At 35.4% G+C, this 6,068-nt stretch overlaps 1 protein-coding gene across 1 annotated transcript in view; it reads right to left on the bottom strand.

Moving 5' to 3' along the window:
* Positions 1–6,068, bottom strand: part of LOC307152670 (uncharacterized protein) — a gene marked incomplete at its 3' end in the record, with an annotated part of 191,251 nt that overhangs the window by 47,980 nt on the left and 137,203 nt on the right. The window lies entirely within an intron of this gene.

Below are 6,068 nucleotides of genomic sequence, written 5' to 3' on the forward strand. Positions count from 1 at the left end.
TTTTTTATATTGATGGAATTTCTAAAGACGTTGTGGAGCTGGATAAGGAACCCCCAAAAGGCGTTCCTAAGAGTGAAATTTGTAAGAAAGTCATCAAGACAGTGAAAAAACACCCTCAAGGAATTCCTCTTGATAAATTAGCAGAGGTCTTTGCTCATAGGTATAAACAAGACCTTTTACCTGCTGAACTTGGTTTTCCGTCGATGGAAACGTTTGTGGCCTCTCTTAGCAAGTATCTTATACTGGAAGATGGTGTGATCTTTCACAAGAAAAACATAGTTTCTACAGGTACTGATTTCACATTATATGCAACTGCTAGATCTATTACTCCTATTTTTGTAGCTGTTTTGTAAAGGATAATAAGTACTGTCAGGGAAGCCATCTTAAAATATATCTTACATTATCCTGAAAGTTCTGTCATATATTTTACAGGTGAAGTCTTTGAAAAAAGATGCAAAGATGTCGTGGAGTTGGTAAAAAGCTACCAGGGAGGCATTCCTCTTTCAAAATTAGCAGCGTTTTATAATAGGGCATATGGGAGACCCTTGAGCAAGAAAGAATTGGGGTTCTCCTCAGTTGCAGCTTTCATTGACTCTCTAAGCCAAGAGCTGTATGTGGAAAATGGGCAAATCTTCTACAGGAGTGCCATGGCTGAAGCTTCAACACCTACAGGTAATTTGTCAACTTAAGGCTCAAATAAATGCAATAAAATTAACCCTCTGAGGTCGGCAATCACGCGGCCGTGATTTGCTCGGTTTTTTTCCTATTAGTTCAAACGAGAGTCCAAATACTCTGTTGACTTTGATCTTACAAACCAGTTTCATACATTAATCGATCCTGTTAAGTGTGTATTATTTTTGTGTATACTCACAATAAAAACAAAGTGTTGTGGTTTTTGCCAAATAAAGAAAAATCAACACAAAGCGAGTTCTGCCTTCTCTCTGTCAGTGTAGTCCATTCTGAAACGCGTCCGAAAATGAACAATAACTCCGCGAATACTCAGTCAAACAGGCATACAGACACACAGGCATGAAGCTTGAATTCTCTTCTTTTAAATGAAGTAATTTATATAAAAAACAAATATTCTCAGTTCATGTAATCTGTAAGAAAAGAGCGAGATGTCAGTCGTTCTCATCTCATCTAATTATTTTTAATGTGACCTGCCCACGGAGAGCGTGCGCTATTCAAACGCAAATGACTGAGGCAATCGATGCAAACTGTGAACGCCCCATATCAGCTCGAGAAAACACAAGTTTAACATTGTACATGTTTACGCCGTCTCGCAGCGCTGTGAGGAATAATAATAGTGGAAAATGTACCTAAGAAGTGCGGGTAGGCTATTTCGAGGAGCAAGGATCCGACTGAGCTGAGGAATACTATAGTAAGTTTTTTTTCCTTCTCAAGTGAATCGCGTTTCTGTGAATGAACGGCAGAGAGGCGCGCTGTTTACCACAACTCCCAAAAAGACGGTTTCTGTGTGTGAATGAATGATGATGTTTTAGCAAACTGTATTGCTATACTGAGATGAGTAAAAATCGACTGAAATATGTTGAAATAAAATGTAGGCTATTTTTACAAGCAACGTATTAAACGGCAAATTAACATTTCTATGCCCTAATATTTCATAAAAACAACGTTACAGTCAGGCGTTTCTGTGTGTGAATGAATGTTTCGCTTTTAGCAAACTGTATTACTATACTGAGTAAAAATCGACTGAAATATGTTGAAATAAAATGTATTTGTATAAGCAACGTATTAAACTGCAAATTAACATTTATATTTCTTATAATAAAAACGAAAGACCTATGTTACAGACATATGAAAGACAACATTTCGTTGATTAGTTTTGGATAGATTATACATTTTTACTGTAAAATATCTGCCACCTCAAATAAGCTTTTGTTTGCCAATTTTGCTCATATGTTAAATATAGTATGTTTCAGTGGTGGAAAGTAACTAATTACAAATACTTTCGTTACAGTACTTGAGTAGATTTTTAGATTTTTTTCTACTTTCTTGAGTATAATTAAATTGTGGTACTTTTACTTTTACTTGAGTAGAATTAAAATAAAGTATTCAACTTCGCTACATTTATTTTTCACCAAAAGTACAGAGTACTTTGACAAAGGTGCCGACGGAGAGCTTACATTTCACAAACACTTTTCAAACGACTGCGTGCGGTGGAGGCTGAGCCCTCAGCCCTGCGCTTCAGCCAATAACAGACAGTTCTGAAGTGCTTCAGCCAATAACAGACAGTTCTGAAGCGCTTCAGCCAATAACAGACAGGTCTGACTCGGGTGCAAAACCAATCAAAACTTCCAGTTCAGCTGGGGGGCGGGGCGTTCAAACCGCGCTTTGACATTCAATCACTGGCGCTCGTGTTTAGAATCCGTGTTGCTAACGTTTCAATATTCTATTGAATATAAGTGAGCTATGCTCATATTCTGATTTTAAAATGTAATTGTGGCAACTCCTGAAATGGGTCGTCCCATTGATAATTACCAGAGCACTGAGCAGTTGAAGTAAATAAAAAACTTGGCTCATAACATGGACACAGTTATTGCTTGGACAGAGCAAGAACAATGTAAGTGTCTTGAAAACATTAACACAGTTCAACTGAAAGGTAAAGCTCGCCCTCTTTAACAATACAGTTAGACTAAATGTACGAAGCAAACTTTGTACAAAGCTGAAAAACCCTCAACAACAGTGAAATAAGATCACATGATTTGTCTGTCAATCAGATGCATATAAAAGCAATAGTAGACTCCCAGCACATTTTCGGTAGAACGAAAAAAAGAGCATTTAATTTAATGTTAACCATACCCCACTTCATTTTTCTTCACTTAATCTTCTTTGCTTTCAAATATGAAATTATTCAAATAAAAACATTCAAATGATCTTACCTGGACTTACTTTTAAAGATTAGTAATAAAACATTTTCTCTTGACAACAGGGAAAGCTAGTATGTTTGCTTAGCATACCGTCAAAAACTACAATTTATGAGTTTAATATCATGTTTTGCTTCAAAATCAAAATTATTTGAAATTACTTATGTGGTTTCATGTGTGAGAATATATTATTTTATTAAATTCTATAATACAGGCTATGTTGATTAGCATTGCATTATGGGTTAGTTCACCCAAAAATTTAAATTAGCCCATGATTTACTCACACATAATTAAACGTCCTGGCTCCTCCAAGTTGAATGGCTGGAAAAAATTTTAAAACCCAAAAAAGTGCATCCATTCATGAGAAAAAAAACAAAAAAAAACACATTGCTCCAGTGGGTTAATAAAGGCCTTCGGAAGCGAAGCTATGGGTTTTTGAAAAACACCCATATTTATAACTTTATAATCTAAAATAACTAGCTTCCGCCAGACGATCGTACGCATACTAAGCAAATTGACTTGCGCCACAAGAGTAACTTGTGACACATGTATGATGTAGAATGTAGGAGTATCGTAAGCTTAGACGCCTCTCGTGGTTTAAACAAATAGGGCTGTGCAACAAACTGAAGCTGCTCTTCTATAATACATTGTGCGTCGAGTCAGGGGTTAGTCTTCCACCGTAAATCGATGCGTATGGTCGGTCCTCTGGCTGAAGATAGTTATTTTAGATTATAAAGTTATAAATATGGGTATTTTCCTTACACAAACACATGGCTTCACTTCAGAAGGCCTTTATTAACCCCCTGGAGTAAAAGTGGAGCACTTTTATCATGGATGGGTGCACTTTTTTGGGCTTCAAATTTTCTCTAGCCATTCACTGCCATTATAAAGCTTGGAAGAGCCAGGACATTTTTTAATATAACTCTGATTGTATTCATCTGAAAGAAGAATGTCATATACACCTAGGATGGCTTGAGGGTGGATAAATCAGGGGCTAATTTTCCTTTTTTGGTGAACTATCCCTTTAAAGACATACATCATTCTTATGAAAATACCTAAGATATCGCTATCATGTGTTTGTCTTCATGTTTCTTCAGTCAAATGTCTCTATTTGCATGTTATTATATCCATATTGGCATTTCCTGAAACGTCATAAGTGAATCATTCTATAAATCTCACTTGTGGACTTTCTGGAGCTATGGATAGCTCCATATCGCTATCATCTCCCCATTTTGGGTAAAAATAGAAAAATAATACTTAAGTACTTTGTAATGTAGTTACTTGAGTAGTTTTTAAGCAAACTACTTATTTACTCTTACTTGAGTCATATTATTTTTCAGTACTTCTACTTGTACTCAAGTAAATTATTACTTAAGTAGCAATACTTTTACTTAAGTACAATTATTTAGTACTCTTTCCACCACTGGTATGTTTTGTCAAAAATAATCAAATAATCAATCAAATCCTTAACTTTGAAATATGTATGATAAAATGTATACTTTAGTTTTAACAAAGAAAGATTACACTTGAATTGTTGTTGTAATTGTAACCTTTTTTATAATAAAAAAATATTTACAAGGTAGATGTAAACAAACTATTAAAAGGTAAATATAAGCCTTTTCTTTAAATATTTTTATTGTGTTTTATTAGTGACAAATTTGGGGAGAGGATAAATATTCCAAAACTGAAAATACAGTATGAGAATTAACTACACAATTACTAGACATGTTTTCCTTGGATATTATAGGTTAATTTGCAAGCACAATTTGTGGAAAAATAAAAAAGAATTGAGATGCTTCCAACTGTTGCTTTTGCATTCTTGTGGCTCAGTGACACACCTGAATGAATGGCTCATTAAGTATGCGGGCCTCATTGTCTCCTCAGGTGCGAACCACTAAATATGCATGATGGTGTCATTGGATCGTTGACGCCCACTCGCATATTGCCTTTCCAAACAGAAAGTGCTTTGCAAAATTTAAATCAATGTATTGTGTTATGTGAATGATTAGGCAGGATGATTTTCACATCATTTTGAAGAAAAAACTCTAGGCGACGACATCCATTAGACAAAAGTCTTATTGGCACATATTTAGTATGTGTTTTGTGGCCTTACTTCAGAAACTTTAGTTTTTTCAATAACCACGCATAAACATTATTCTCTCAAAAAGGCAGACATGTACATTCTTGTTGCTCACATATTATGGTAGCCCTGTTTGTGCTAAATATTGTGTAATTTTTTTTGGCCATTTATATGTTTATAAGCAACTGAAAAAAGCACACATGTCAGGGCATGTCAGAACATCTCAAGGACCCCAAAAACACCTTAGACCCCAGAGGGTTAAGGGTTATGTCATTTACTCTCATGTAGTTCTCATATATGTTTTGTATGCTTTTTCTCTTTTTTTTATATTGATGGAATTTCTAAAGACGTTGTGGAGCTGGATAAGGAACCCCCAAAAGGCGTTCCTAAGAGTGAAATTTGTAAGAAAGTCATCAAGACAGTGAAAAAACACCCTCAAGGAATTCCTCTTGATAAATTAGCAGAGATCTTTGCTCATAGGTATAAACAAGACCTTTTACCGGCTGAACTTGGTTTTCCGTCGATGGAAACGTTTGTGGCCTCTCTTAACAAGTATCTTATACTGGAAGATGGTGTGATCTTTCACAAGAAAAACATAGTTTCTACAGGTACTGATTTCACATTATATGCAACTGCTAGATCTATTACTTCTATTTTTGTAGCTGTTTTGTAAAGGATAATAAGTACTGTCAGGGAAGCCATCTTAAAATATATCTTACATTATCCTGACAATGCTGTCATATATTTTACAGGTGAAGACTTTGAAAAGACATGCAGAGATGTCGTGGAGATGGTTAAAAGCTACCAGGGAGGCATTCCTCTTTCAAAAATAACAGTGTTTTATAAAAGGGCGTATGGGAGACCTATGAGAAAGAATCAACTAGGGTTCTCCTCAGTTGCAGCTTTCATTGACTCTCTATGCCAAGAGCTGTACGTGGAAAATGGGCAAATCTTCTACAGGAGTGCCATGGCTGAAGCTTCAACACCTACAGGTAATTTGTCAACTTGTATGGCTCAAATAAATGTAGTAAAATTAAGGGTTATGTCATTTACTCTCATGTAGTTCTCATATATGTTTTGTATGCTTTTTCTCTTTTTTT

The sequence above is a fragment of the Squalius cephalus genome, assembly GCF_949319135.1.
Source record: "Squalius cephalus genome assembly, chromosome: 24".
Classification (NCBI taxonomy): Eukaryota; Metazoa; Chordata; class Actinopteri; order Cypriniformes; family Leuciscidae; genus Squalius; species Squalius cephalus.